Raw genomic sequence first — 16,441 nt, forward strand, 5'->3', positions numbered from 1 at the left:
AAAACGTGAGTACGTTTAAGTATTTGGGTAGTGTGATGAGTAAGGATGGAGGTTTGGAGGATGAAGTGCTTGAAAGGGTACAGCAGGGAAGAAAGGTTGCTGGTTCTTTGAAAGCAGTGATAAGAAACAGGGAAGTGAGCATGGAAGTGAAAAAGTTACTACATGACAGTATTGTGATACCAACTCTAACGTACGGAAGTGAAACTTGGACATTGTTGGAAGGACACAAGTCAAGAGTGAGAGCAGTGGAAATGAGTTATTTAAGAGGAGCCTGTGGAGTCACACGGAGAGACAGGCTGACGAATGAGGATGTAAAGGAGCGTTGTGATGTGGATGTGGATGTGATAGGAAGCGTTATGAGGAACACACTGAGGTGGTTTGGGCATGTGGAGAGGATGGAGGGTGAAAGACTAACGAAGAGAGTGTATGTGAGTGAGGTGGAGGGGGGAAGAGGGAGGGGGAGGCCGAGGATGAGATGGAGGGATGGGGTGGAGAGGTATATGAGAGAGGGGGGTGTGAGTTGGGAGCAGGGCAGTGAAATGGCGGGGGACAGGGTGACTTGGAGGCGATTTGTTTGTGGCCACCCCAAACGGGATTGAGGCGTCTGGCAATAGATAGATAGACAGTGTAAGTGTCGCCGCGACTAAGTGACTGTGTCAAGTGTCACGATCCGCACCCTGTCTTATTTATAGTAGTATTTCCCCTACGGACTTCCAATCTTGCTTATTCCCTTTGTTGTCGACTCAGTGTATATCCTGCCTGAAAGTGACATACGGATAATAACATATATAATTCAAGACATCAATGTATGTGCATTGTATTGTGTACTAAGTGTGACTGTATCTTGTGGTGCTGAAGATTAACTCTGTGTCCCTGTCCCCTGTATCTCAAATATCACTCTGTGTTTTATTGTAACGGTTAGAATTAAGGCAATAGATGTGTTAAGGTATACTGCCTGGTTTTTATGTCCTGTTCCTTTGTTAGTGCTTTACATCCGGTCTAGAAAGAGGACCCCACTTCAGTAGCTAGTGTTTTTACGACGAGAAGTCGCCTTAAAAACACAGCATTACACCTAACCTGGGTAAAATATTTGCCACTGTCGCACCAAAAATCGTCCCAGAACTGACATGGGACCAGTTCTCACAAATTGTGAGACAGGCTTTCATGCCGTCCATAGGCAGAGTTGTCGCTCTCTCTCAACTTGACGCCCTCACCTACGACGGTAACGTAGACGACACATTCGTCCAGGCTTGGCGCCTCGTCAGCGCCGCTTATCCCGAGGCAACTACAAATGCCCGAGATATACACACATTTAATGCCCTGCTGAGGATTCTCCCTAGCACAGTCAGGGAGCACTTCTCTATCTATGATCCCTCAGGGGACATGGACCAGGACCTGCAACTCGATCGACGTCTCCTCGCCGCCCGTCCTTGGGATGAAGAGAGAACCTGTTTTTTTACACAGGAAAAATTCGATTCCCGGCATATTGGTAATTTCTCTGATGAATCCTTGGGAGTTCACGGCCTGCAGTCGTACCTGCCCCCTGCACGACGTAAGAGAGCAGCTCAAGACAAGCAGGCGCAGAAACTTTCACCAGGGGCGCAAGAAAGAGTCCTCCTTAGACGACGACGCCCCGGAAGACGACGAGCCGCCACTACTCTACCCAGGACCGGACGACGAGGAACACGACGACCACACCCAACCTCAGCAGATGGATTTTTAGGCCCGCCCCCGCACCTCACCTCGGTGGCGGGGGCCACCTCACACAGCTACAGACCCCCAGTCTACAACAAGATTTGGCTGAACGGGGTCAAGGCACGATTACTGGTAGATACGGGAGCAGCCAGGTCGTGCCTCTACTCCTACTCCCGCCACACCTCTGCCTTCGGCCCCCTTCTCCCCACTTCAGCCAACCTCATAGACGCGGGGGATGGCCCCCTACCCATCCGTGAGGAAACACGGGCCCTTCAAACCAACACTCACTAACGAGTATCCACCAACCACCCATTCATCATATTCAATTCCACTTGTAATCAATATGATGGATATCTTGGGCTGGACCTCCTTCAAAAACTCCACGCGACCATTGACTGTCATCAGCGCCGCCTCCACTTCAGTCCAGCCCGCCCCAACCAAGCATCAGTTAACAAGACCCCGCTTCAGTCGCTAGTGTTTTTAGGACGAGAAATCGCATTAAAAACACCAGCATAACAGTAAGCTGTACATTAACCGTAAGATGGGGCTATCGGGCTCACTTTTGGCTATTTTTTATTGTTTGTAGTGCAACATAGTATTCCTTGAGAAGATGGAGTATCCTACCGAATGTATTGTTCAAAGAAAAGTGGAAATACTGGAGCCTTTTCCTTCTGCCACTGGTTAATTACCCATCAGTCACTTCGCCTGCATATGCTGAGGCTCGGCCATACGTTTCCCCACGGTTTGTGTCCGTTATGGCCGATCATACGCAAGACATTGCATTTTTTTTTTTTTTAGATGAGTATATTATATCCCTTCAAAGTCGTTTTTAAACATACCAAGGATGTTATAGTACACTACCAAGAAAAATTAATGAGGATAGCTGTGGAGGTTTTGTAGAGGTCATGTGGAGGTTTTGCGATGGAGGCGAAATTTCGGACAAATCTCCTGTAGTAGGAAGCTAGGCCAAGGAAGGCATGGACTCCTCTGACGTCTGTAGGTTGGGTGATTTCTGTGGTTGCTCGCAGCTTTTCCGGCTCTGGGGCAAGCCCTTCGCGTGAGATGACATGGCCGAGGAAAGTGATGGACTCTCGGGCCAGGTCACATTTAGACGGTTTGAGTTTAAGCCCCCATATCTGTATGCGGTGCAGCACCTGGCCTAAGCAGTTGAGGTGTTCTTTTCAGGTGCAACCAATTATGATCACGTCCAGGTAAACGAGGCATGTCTCCCAGGTGAGACTTCATGAGGCAGAAGGTAGCCAGCCCATTACACAGGCCAAAGGGGAGGGCATTGAAATCTTAGTCAGCCGTCGCTTGTGGAGAAGGCAGTTTTGCTAGTGTTCGAACTGGATGAATACCTGCCAGTAGCCCAAGTGCAGGTTTAAGGTGGAGAACCACCGTGTGCCATATAAAGAGTCTACGGAGTCGTCGATAATAGGAAGAGGGGTGGCATCTTTTATGGTCACATCATTAAAGGGTACTTTTTTTCTTTTTCTTTTTTTTTACCCATGTAACATATAATTATTGTACTGAATTATATTGCAGCTGGAAAACATGGTTCAGTGAAAGGAAAGGAGTACTGTATTTTTGTATGAAAATTCCAGAATGCACCATTAGCTCCAGTGACACATGTCTACTGTATAGCTGGTTTGTTATTACCAGACAGAACTGGGCTAATCCTACAATTTGAAAACTAGGTCAAGGTTGCCAGGTATATATGTGAAATTCAATGACCTTTGGTCATGAAGTAGAAGCAAGTCTCTCTAGGCTAATTACTAATCAAATCAACCAATAAATATGACTGCACTTGGGCATGTGTAAGAATCAGAATCTAAAGGTGAATGTAGGGAAGAGTAAAGTGATAGTCTTTGAGAGAGGTGAAGTCAGTGAATGTACAGTGAGGTTGGATGGTGAGGAAATGTACAATGTGAGTTCGGTACGTTTAAGTACTTGGGGGGTTTGATGAGTAAAGATGAAAGTTTGGAGGATGAAGTGCTTGAAAGGGTACAAGAAGGAAGAAAGGTTGCTGGTTCCTTGAAAGCAGTGATAAGAAACTTGGAAGTGAGCATGGAAGTGAAAAAGTTACCACATGACAGTGATACCAACTCCAATGTACGGAAGTGAAGCTTGGATGTTGTTGGAAGGACACAAGTCAAGAGTGAGAGCAGTGGAAATGAGTTATTTAAGAGGAGTCACATGGAGAGACAGGCTGAAGGAGCATTGTGGTGTGGATGTGGATGTGATAGGAAGCGTTAGGAGGAACACACTGAGGTGGTTTGGCCATGTGGAGAGGATGGAGGGTGAGAGACTGATGAGGAGAGTGTATGTGAGTGAGGTGGAGGGGGGGAGAGGGAGGGGGAGGCTGAGGATGAGATGGAGGGATGGAGTGGAGAGGTATATGAGAGAGGGGGGTGTGAGTTGGGAGCAGGGCAGTGAAACGGCAGGGGACAGGGCGATGTGGAGGCGATTTGTTTGTGGCCACTCCGTACGGGATTAAGGCATCTGGCAATAGATAGATAGATAGATAGATCTGAGCATGAACTGAGCTGAAAGGGGTAGGATCTTCATCAGGTGATCTGCTTTCAGAAACTCCTCACTCCCTTTGTGCCTGCATAAAGAGGCTTTAATTAAGTTTATTCATACATCATCCAATCCTATGTTGCCCCATGAGGAGCATAGGAGCCCGGGGCTAGGCAAGTTGGTCATAACATTTAAGATAAGAGTGACCAGCCTCACTCATCCCTGAGTGGCATTACTTGGAATAAACCCCAACCACCTCTTGAATATAAACCTTCACTGGCCCAATCCCTGTTCTGCCTTAATTACCCAATAAACTAACAGGCGCCATGATTTGGTTATATGGTTACCACCCAGCACAGTAAATGGTTTCATGGTGTACAGGAAACCATTTGGCTTGTCACTCAGTGTAGAGTCACCCACAGGCAGAATGAAGAGGAAAGAATAAAAGAAAGAAAGAGTTTAAAAAGAAAAAAAGTAAAAAATAATACAATAATAATTGTAATGCCAACTTACATTCAGGGCTGGTTCTTGTGACTGACACGTAAGGTGTCCCACAGCTACCAGAGTAACAAGGTTGACTAGAGAAAGATTTGAGTATGAGTGGCAGTTTTAATTGGAGAAAGATTTCCTTTGATTGACAGAGTCATAGTTTCTTTGCAGTCTAGAGAATAAATAAATAAAAATTTGTACATGGCTTCATGCTTCCTCTGAATTCACCTCATGTCACCCACACTGGGAACCACTGGGTTAAGGAATATCATCACAAAAACTGTTTTGTCATTCGTAACATTTTTATTTTAAATAACCTCCAAACTTTCATGCAAACATACTGTATCTATAAATCACTCCATCATACAGTGTAAAATAAAAGACAGACCAGAATAACCTGTGCATTGTATTTATCTATCTAGCAACATGAGACCATAACCACAACATACATTACTTCAAATTTCGAAATATCAATGTATATACAGTACATGGTTATGATTCAATATAGTGACCAACTTCTGCACACCTCCTCCATAGGAGGACAGCTTCACCGTACTAAGCATATTCAATACCATTTCATGAGGCCTCAAGAGGTACCACTTTCTGTCTGTCAAGAAATTATCCATCAACATCTGTGTCTGATAGCAAGGTACAGGTTATAAAAGTTTCTGGAGTGTTGAGTGACACATAATGGCAACACATTTTCTTGGAGTGGCAGTATTTGGGAAGAAGAAATTCTGTACTGTGTATGTCATCAAAGGAACTTCAACAGGGTAAAAACATGAAATAGCACATGTAACAGTGTCATAAAAGAGATAAAGTTACAGCACTGAATTTTGGAATTTTGTAGTGTTCTAAGTGAGAAAAGGTAAAGTTTGGTAACTGCCTGTCCTGTTCTGTTGATGGTACTATACTATTACATGAAAATGCCTGGGAATGGCTTGGTGAATGAGTTTGGAAGTGTGTGTACGAAATGAAATCTATAAGTGAATGTAGCTATGAGTAAAATTATGGTTTGGGAGAAATGCATAGTTAGGTTGGATGGTCAGAAAACAGAAAATGTGAGTTCCTTCAAATATTTTGTATGTGTGACTGGAAAGGATGGATGTTTAGAGAATGAAGTGCAAGACTGGGTAAAGTAAGTAATAAAGACTGCTGGTTCACTGACAGCAGTAATAAGGAATCAGGAAGTGAGCATGGAAATACTGCATTAAAAAAAAAAAAAAAAAAAAAAAAATGCTGGATGACAATACTGTCATTTCCACTCTAACATTCCAAAGTGAAACTTGGAATTACTGGAAGCATAAGCAACGTTGGGTCTGGTTAGTACTTGGATGGGTGACCGCCTGGGAACACCAGATGCTGTTGGCATCCCTACGTGTCAAGTGGGTTTGGTGGAGGATTAGTGCCCCTCCCTGTAAAACAATTAACTCTAAGCCCTTGGCCACCCCGTCTGGGATACATGGCATCTGGCAATGAATGAATGAATGAATATACATCAAGAGTGAGAGCAGTGGAAATGGGTTATCTGAAAGGAGCATGTGAGTTAGGTTGACAGGTAGACAAATGAGGAAATGAAGGAGAACTGTGATGTGAATGTGCTAGAAAACATAAGTGAAATACTTCTGAGAAGGTTGGTCATGTTAAAAGGATGTAGAATGAGAGGTTGACTAGCACTATGTATGGGGGGAGGACTGAAGATGAAATGAAGGAATGGGTTGGAAAGGTATGTAAGAGAGTGGACTGTGAATTGGAGAGGGGCTACCAGATAGATAAGGATAAGGTGACATGGAGGCAATTAGTTTGTTGCCACCAATTATGAGACTAAGGCATATGTCAATACAGATAAAGAAAGAGAACAATGTACTGTACTTCTGAACTGCACGCACTTAAATGTACAATCAAGGACACAACTATCTTCCCAGTTCTGTGTGAAGAAAATTTACAACTGGTGATATACAGTGGAAACCTTGTCTTTGCTTGTGCATGTTTCAGATGGTTCAGTTTTTCCGCTATGTATTCGTCAAGCTTTGGGAAAATACTCGTGTCTCTGTCTGTACACTCCTAGTCAGAATGTAACATAAATCCAGGCAAGTGCAGTAAAAGCTCCCAAATCCAAAAATCCAATATCCAAAAACTTTTACTTTCCAAGATACATTTTCATGCAGTAGTCGGGGTGTTGACATCAGCTGTCCCCACACAATCAATGTATACCAATACACTTTATTTTTTTTTAAGTAACTTGTACCAGAACTCAAGATAAATTAATAATACTGTATGTGTTACTTTACTGCACTTAAAGTTAATGGTGGTGTAAGCTAGTTATTATATAATTTTCTCATTGGGTACCATTATTTTTTTTTTTTTTTTGTGAGGAAGAAGGAACCAAAGGCCATGAGCCCGCAGTAAGAGTTCCCTCCAAGAGAAAAACAAAATACAATAGAGAGCCAAATTCAAGATCCGATCATTTTGAGATGCCTGGACACACTGCGTTTGAAAGACTGGAGATCATAGGCAGCAGGAAATACAGATAGAGGGAGACAGTTCCAGAGTTGACCTGTTGCATAAATGAAAGACTGGGAGTAACGGTTAACTCTTGCATTAGAGAGCTGGACAGAAAAGGGATGAGAGTTTGCTGCCAGACGGGTGCTATGCGCCCGTCGTAGAGGTGGAGGAATGCAAGCAGACAGTTCAGAGGAACAGTGACCATTAAAGTAGCGATAGAAAAGAGATAAAGATGCAACAGTGCGACGAAGAGACAGAGGTTGAAGGGAGTCAGTAAGAGGAGGAGAGTTAACGAGACAAAAAGCCTTTGACTCCACCCTATTGAGAAGAGCTGTATGTGGGGAGCCTCCCCACACAAGAGAGTTGTACTCCACACAGGGGCGAATAAAACCCCTGTATAGAGTCAGCAATTGTGCAGGGGCAAAGAAGGAACGGAGTCGGCTTAGCACACCCAATCTCTTGGAAGCAGATGTTACAAGAGATGTAATATGATCTTTCCAAGATAGGTCCCGAGCAAATGAAACCCCAAGCATGTTCAAGGATGATGCAGGATTAAGCTGAATATTATTAAACATTAGTGGGTATACCTGTGAAAGATTTTGTCGGGTTGATAGAACTGAGTCTTAGATGCATTAAAAACAACCATATTATTTTTACCCCAGTCAGAGATACGAGCCAAGTCGGACTTTAGGTGTGCCATAGCCTCATCCCTTGTTTGTTGAAGTAACTGTTGAGATGGGCGTTGCGGGAACCGAATGGAAAGGTGAAGAGTGGAGTCATCAGCGTATGAGTGGATAGGGTTAGATGTACAGCTTAGAAGATCACTGATAAATAAAAGGAAGAGAGTTGGTGATAGGACAGAGCCCTGAGGAACATCACTGTTGATAGATCTAGGAGAAGAACGATGGCCGTCTACAACAGTGGCTATAGAACAACCAGAAAGGAAGCTAGCGATGAAGGCACAGAGAGAAGGATAGAAACCGTAGGAGGGCAGTTTGGAAATTAAAGATTTATGCCAGACTCGATCGAAAGCCTTTGAGATATCAAGTGCAATGGCAAAGCTTTCACCAAAGTCCCAAAAGGAGGATGACCAAGAGTCTGAAAGGTAGGTGAGAAGATCGCCAGTGGAGCGTCCCTGACGGAACCCGTACTGACGATCGGAAAGAAGGTTGTGATAGGAAAGACTATTATACTTCTATATTCCAAAATTTTCCATCTTCCATAAAACCTATTCACCCAAGCATGTCAGATTTTAGAATCTGTAACATACCAAACTAGCACACTACTCACTTATCCACTGAAGGTTCTAAAACAGTCAGATCATAAGATACTCTCTCATTTATATAACATATTCTTATCTGGATGAAGGAAGGTCAATCAGAATAATAAAAAATAAAAAAAATTACTGTGACTCCTGTGTCAGCTATGACAGTTTGTATGGTGAAACACCAAGTACCAAACGAGGTCCTAGCTTATTTGAGGTTTCACCAAAGGTGGCTTCTTCAGGAATACCACACACTGGATATAGTCAGCACCTTAAATAATCCATACACTGAAGTGACAGTGGCAAGAACTATGACAAATGACAAACAACCTAAACAATCTGCCTGGCATTCCAGTAGTCAGCTGGTATGACAAAGGCTTGGCTATACAGTAGTAAAGAACCCCTTTGGTATTGGTGGTAGGTGGTGGTGACCATCATCCACTCACTTGATGTAGTGCCGCCTACTTCTTCCTTCACATTTGTCATTCTCTTTCTGTGTCTGCCGTCCTCTCTTTCTATTTCTCCCATCTTTCCTGTCACTTTTTATTACTCTTCTGTCCTTCTCAGGTGGCTTTACATTGAGTGACACGCCTAATGGTTTCCTGTAAGCCAGGAAACCATTTACAGCTCCGGGTGGTAACCATATAACCGACCCATACGTGTTCCCTTCGTGTCAACAAGTGGCTTGGTGGAGGGTTAGTGCCCCTCCCCGTAAAACGACTAAGTCAAAGACAAATGGCCACCCCTTGTGGGATTATGACATCTGGCAATAGAGTGATACATAGGTAGACACTTACACATATATGAACTGATAACATCTTCACTAAATGGTATTATGTGTTATTTACATGGCCCAAGAATTTTGCACCACTCCACTTCATTCCACGACCCATTTCTAATCTGTGTTTTACTATAGCATCATTCAAATTACAGTAATGCTTTTCATATCATACTTATGTTCCTGAATGCTCTTCTCCAATCCTCGATATGTCGCACCAGTACAAACCTTCTTGCAGTTCAGACATGGAATTCTGTACACACTTGCATCATTTACAGCTTTTCTGTTTGTATACCTTTCTTATCAAAATACTGATGGTCAAGCCACTTCTTCTTACCACTTAAATCTCTGCCATGTTCATATAAGTAGAGATGTTATCAACTACACATGATCTGGGTAAAATTTAAAATAAGAAGAATCATTCTTCTCTAAGGTTTCATTTAACCTAGATCATGCGTTACTGATAACATCTCTACTTATATAAACATAAGAAGGATTGAACAAGTGGCCTGACTAAAAGTAATTTGGTAAGGAAAGTACCGTAAACAGAGAAAAAGTGTAAATGGCACAGGTGAACTCTATGTCTGAATTAGAACAAGGTTTATGTTCGTGAGATATTTTGAGGGTTGCAGAAGAGAATCAAGTAACATAAACATGATATGAAAAAGTTCTATCTGAACAATGCCATGGTAAAGCACAGATTTGATATGGGTCATGGACTAAAGTGATGTATCGGTAATATTCTTGAGGCATGTAAATGATACTGCTAAGCAAAGACGTTATGAATCTGCTCATATATCTGTCAGTACCATAACAGTATGAATCAAAACATGAGATTCTTTACTTCAGCCAAACCTTTATCATACAATACCAGAAAGCCAGGCTGATTGTTTAGGCTGTTTGTCATTTGCCAATGTTGCTGTCATTGTCACCTCACTGTTTCATTTCATTTTGTTCATCAACCTTCCACCATGCTTGCATGCATCAGCGTTAGTCACCTTATGGTGGCTTTCCATGCTGCTTGATCTCAGGCAGCCTCCCTATTCAGTCCTTTATCCCTGAGGTCACATTCAATGATCTCGTTCTCGTTCCAGGTCTTTTTTCAGCCAACCTCTCGCAGTCCTACCCCAAACGTTAACACTTCTCACTTTCTGCACACAATTATCATCCCCCATCCTCTCTACATGCCCAAACCATCTCAATCAACCTCTCCTCATCACAACATCAATACACTCCAGTCCCATCCTACCTCTTAACTCTTCCATCATACACCTAGCCCTTCAAGGCCTCGCATTCAAGGATGCACTGCACATCCACCTAATCATTGTCATTTCTGGACATTTAAGCCTGCAAATATCCTCCTCCTTGACTGCCCAGGTCTCACTACCATATAGCATTATATTCTCAACACATGCCACATGAAGAGATCCCTTAGCATGGAGGGAGAGCCCTCTCAATGTCAGGAGAGGCAACAGCTCACTGAACTTCTTCCAACCATTCCTCACTCTAGCCACAAAGCTAGCTCCAGCCCCACTTCCATCACACCACATGTCTCCCAAATAAAACTCTTCCACACACTCGAGAGACTCACCAGCAAGATCATTCCTTTCACGCCTGGCAATCTCCACATGCTCCACCCAACACACCGCATACACGATATCAACATTATCTCACAGTCTACCTCTAGCACCAGAACAACTCTTATGTACCCCATTTATCACAAACACAGCACAAGATGGAATTACTTCCCACAACCTTGTGGCAAACCACACATGGCCACTCTCCCTCTCCAACAGTACCGTCACCAACCCTAGATACCATCACCTTTGTTTTGTCTGCATTTACACTCAAACCCTTGTGACCCATACCATGTCGCCACTTCTTGAATCTTTCCTCCGCCTCCATTTCATTCTCTGCAATCAACATCAAACTCTTGGCATACAACATCTCCCATGGCCTATTTATGGCGCTGACTGTATTCTCTGTGTGTTATTCCTGAGATGCCCGTTTTGGCAAAATGTTGAATAAACTTAGCCCTTGTTCTGCATTTGGTGTTTCTCTACCGTAAAACCAGTTTACATAAAGTACTGTATTAATAAGTCTTCTTAAGACCTATCAAATGGTAATAAACTACCAGTAATTATAATAGCAGTGGTAAAAGCCAGTCTCATATTGCCCTTTGTGAGGTGTAGGGGTCCTCAGGATAGACTACCACAGTCCTCAATATTTAAGGGTAGGTTAAAGCCAGGTGGCATTACATGATAAAAAATCTTTGGACAACTCTTGGTAACTGTAACAAATAATAATATGTGGTAATAATAGCACTGTAATTGAAATGTCAATTAATAAACTGTTGTAGCGGGTTGGTATATGCCTGAAACAGGCTAGTACAGTATATCTACAATATATCCATCCATCCATCCATCACCCAATCCTATGCTGCCCCATATAGAGCATAGGAGCCCGGGGCTAGGCTGTTGGTACTGACATTTAAGATGAAAATGACCAGCTTCACTCATCCCTGAGTGGCATTATGTGAGCAATAAACCATCACCAGGGCTCAACCCGATTGGAGCGCAATAATTACCTGCTAAACCACCAGGTGCCAAAATTTGGTTATATGGTTACCACCTGGCATAGTAAATGGTTTTTTAGTGTACAGGAAACCAATTGGCTTGTTAATCAGTGTAGAGTCACCCACACGCAGAAGGAAGAGGAAAGAATGAAGGAAAGAAAGAAGAGAGAGTGTAAAGCCACCCGTAGGCAGAAGGACGAGGAAAGACTGAAGGAAAGAAAGACAGAAGAGGATGGAAGGAAAGAAGGATGGAGGAGAGGAAAGGGCAGACACCCGAGAGCAGCACTGCATCAAGTGAGTATATATATATATATATATATATATATATATATATACTGTACATAGATGTATATTTATTTATTTATTTATTCAAGCTACGTTTTACTGGTTCTGAAAGAGCAACTGTACACATAAGGTCAAAAGTCTCAACTTCCAATAATGTAATGAACTTAGCCAAAGTCTCTATGTCCTATAGCATCAGTAACTCAGTTCTCTAGATTCTCTAGAAAATAATGGGATATACCCTCGAAAAACATGCATTCAAAATATTTGCAAATGGTAATACATGACTCAGCTTGTCTTGGATAAGCAGCTATTGGTCTGTATTACTTCAAACTTCTCTCTACAAATATACACTGTGTCTCCTGTACTACTGTATACATACACAACATTTGTAATACTGTACATCATTTGGATATATTTTATATTCATATTACTTTACATAATGCAATATTCTGAATTGCTTAGGTTGGAGTGAATTGCTGTGCCATATTTCTGAAGTATAAGGTGTAGCTATTACAGCTTCGTTCTCCTGGCAACAATTGTAACACACATACAGTGTATATAAATCCAGCAGTGAAGCTTAATGAGAATAGATACATATAATCTCACATAACCCTACCTATAACTCCTTGCTGTCATACGTGATTACTTTCACTGAACAGTATATCACAATGTTGACATTATTGTACCTACCCTTCTTCCCACAGTACTATTTGTTTAAGGCTAATAAGTATTTTTTATAAACTGAAACAAAGCAAGGCAGTCCTTGAACTACATACTGGTACAATACATTGCATGATATACTAATCAATCAAGGCTCTAACATTTTATGTACATCACGAAATACATTATTTTGTTTTATTTATGAAGGCTCCAACATGCTTGCATGCATTGGCCTTGGTCACCTAATGGCAGCTGTCCATGTTGCTCAGTCTCTAGCAGCCCTTCTGTTCAGTCCCTTATCCCTGAAGCCATGTTGTATTACATCCCAAAACTTTTTCAGTCTGCCTCTTGCAACTCTGCCCTCAGCATTCATACTTCTCACCCTCCGAACGTAGTTGCCATCCTCCATCCCCACCACATGCTTTGACCATCTCAGTCTACCCCTTCTCAACACATCAAATGCCACCCTTCCTCACAACTCTTCATTTACCATCCTAAACTTCTCTGGCCTGTCATTCATGGATCCACTACATATCCATCTGATCATTCCCATTTCTGTGCATTTGAGGCTACAGATATCCTTCTCCTTTACTGTCCAAGTCTCACTACCATACAGCATTATACTTCTAACACATACCGCGGGTAGGGACCCCACAGTGCGGAGGAGTAGCCCTCTCAAAGTCAGGAGAGGTAAAAACTCCCTAAACCTCTTCCAGCCACTTCTTACCCATGCTACAAAGCTAGCTTGCCTCAAGCATATATCATGTCCTTCAAAAAACATTTGCTACACGTTCAAGAAACTGTCCAGCAAAATTGATCCTTTCCCACTTCTCCTTCTGTATGCTGTCCAATACATACCACTCAAAATCAGCATTATTTTCCAACCTACCTCTAACACCATAACCATCACTTATGCACCTACTTATCATGAACACTGTACAAAATGGAGTTATTTACCACACCCTAGAGGCAAACCGCACATGGCCATATACCTGTTGAATATACTACCTCCGGCTCTAGATATCAATTTTGTTTTATCCATATTCTCTCTTGAACCCCTGTACCCCATTCCATCTATCCACTTCCTAAATCTTCCCTTTGCCACCTCTTCAGTCTCTACAGTTGATCACCAAGTCATCAGCACACAACACCTCCCATAGCAGTCCAGTCCTGAAGTCACATGGGAGAACATCAAGCACCATAATAAACAGTACATAACACCCAGCTAATAATACCACTGTTTTTGCTCAGGATTGTGCTCATATACTGTCTTCCAGTATCAGTATGTTATGCTTTTTGAGTATTTGCTTTTAACTCTTTAACCAAGGATGCTGGTCAGCATGTTATTGCTAACCCCTGAGACCAGGGATACTTACTGCACTCAAGTACATACTGTACATCAAAGATCAAGACTCATCAGACACTTCAGGATTTTACTGGTACCAGACGATTCTCTTCACCTTAGTTGGGGGGGGGGGGGAGCTTGAATTGTTACTGGAAGGAGGCTGAGTCATACAGCTGATTGGCATTCTGGTATGCTGTTTGGTTCAGAGACCTAATTTTTAAGGTAAAGGTAAGATGCATATTTTATCCAATATGAGGAGGCTAATACAAGTGAGAGAAGGCTGGACCACCCCTCCACGAGCACATGGTATACATAAGATGGAGAAAAAACAAAATTCTTCTAGTTTTACAGTGGACTAAGGTTCTGAAGTTATTGCCATGCAGCACCAAATTACTTGTAATATTATGCTTTTTTATCTTCTACACTGTTAATAATATACAGTGTACAGAAATACAAGCATTCTGACAGCTAATTGATCCACACTGACAGGAATGAGTCAAAGATTAATGATGAATGAGGGGCAAAGTACTGAAGTCATTTATTCCTGTCAGTTACAGATGCTTTTTATGAGTTTATTTCATCTGACATTACATTCAGTGCAAGTTTTCATATACTGCATTGGCATTCCCCACACTACATACACATGTGCAAGGATAAAATGCATTAATATACAACTGTATTTACTTAAGAAAATATATTGCATGTCGTAAATTCTACATTAAATGTCTTTTACTTACATTACAATCACTGCAAACTACTTCACGATAAAGTCAGGTATGTGGTCTCGTCGCTGGTGAAGTGCTATGTACGGTACTTGATTGTGACGTTCATCTTTGTCTTCCTAATAAGTTGATGCAAGACACTACACATACTTTTCTAAAGAATGATCGTAAGTCAGCTAAGACACAGAGAATGATGAGTTCTGTTAAATTTTCTCTGTTAAGGACACTTTATAGTCTGCACTTATTCAACTGAAATATCGAAATCATATTTAACAGTGTCCACAATATCAAATCATTCTCCAGTGCAAATAATCCATTTCATCCATAATACTGTTATTTATACCTGCCCAAGGAGTGTAGATACTGATATAATGACACTTAAACTATACTGTTATTGAGAAAATTATATATGAAGAAATTGCACATTTATTATTAGGTATCACTTAATGTACACTATACACATTAGCCAAGATAAAAAAAGAGACAGAAAATATAAGTTGATTGTGACTAATACAACTACCGTAATTTTCACTTAAGCAATCCCCAATTAACACTAGAGATACCTAACTCGCACAGCAGATCATGGGTAACAAACAGGGAAGTAAACAATGGTATGGAAATTTAATACAATGATGCCAACAAGACACATGATATATTAGCAGATCTCATGATGAAAATTCTCTGCCTACTGATACTAAATCTGCATTTTTAAATGTAGTGCACTTGGCAAACACTAACAGCAAAACCCATACATTTTGGTCAATACATATACTCTATTATCAGTCCTTTTCCCTAGCAGTCTATAAACAGGATGGCATAAAAAAAAAAAAAAAAAAAATTAAAGCAAACATGTTTTAAAAAACAAATGATGACTGAAGTCTGCAGCTGGACCATGAACTACACTCTATCATGTTCTGACTGGTAATCAATGTACAATATCAAGCACTGTCACTCTCGCAACATCACACACTTTTCAAGTCCACTCTCCCTCTCAGGAAACTAACACAAGAACATGGCCAGAGCTACTTCACTTTAGTATCTTTTTACTCCATCAGTCTTTTATTTGCCGTATTCTCAGCAACTTCTCAAATCACTCCAACTGTCTCCTCTTTCATCACTAATCCCTGTGCATGCATTTTTTTGCAAACATTTATAGTACCCTTGTGTCGAACTCACTCATTAAAATACAAAAAAAAGTGTACAGCATTTGTCAAGCTAGTATTCCAATCAAAGCTTTCACATATTCATCTTTCATAATCTACAACATCTATATATATGTACAGTCCTTTGCAAAAGTTCCATTCCTCTTTCTGAGCTTCAGTAACCCATAATTCATATTAGTCTGCGTAAAGTTTCACGTAATTCCAGTGCCCTCGCATTCAACATGCATTGCTGTGGTACTAATCATCTTTAGTATACACCGAAAATATTCAGTAAAAATACAGTTTTTTTTTAGGGCAGAAAACTTACAATAGTACAGTTTGCTTTCAAAGGTGTGTGTGTTTTTTTTTTTTTTTTTTTGGGGGGGGGGGGAAGAGTGGGTGTCTGTTATTCTGGGAAACTGAAAGGTGCCACAGTCAATGAAAACATGCATTACCCAGAT

This window comes from Coenobita brevimanus, chromosome 110 (assembly GCF_032717465.1).
Source record: "Coenobita brevimanus isolate Jiangsu-jjx chromosome 110, ASM3271746v2, whole genome shotgun sequence".
Lineage (NCBI taxonomy): Eukaryota > Metazoa > Arthropoda > Malacostraca > Decapoda > Coenobitidae > Coenobita > Coenobita brevimanus.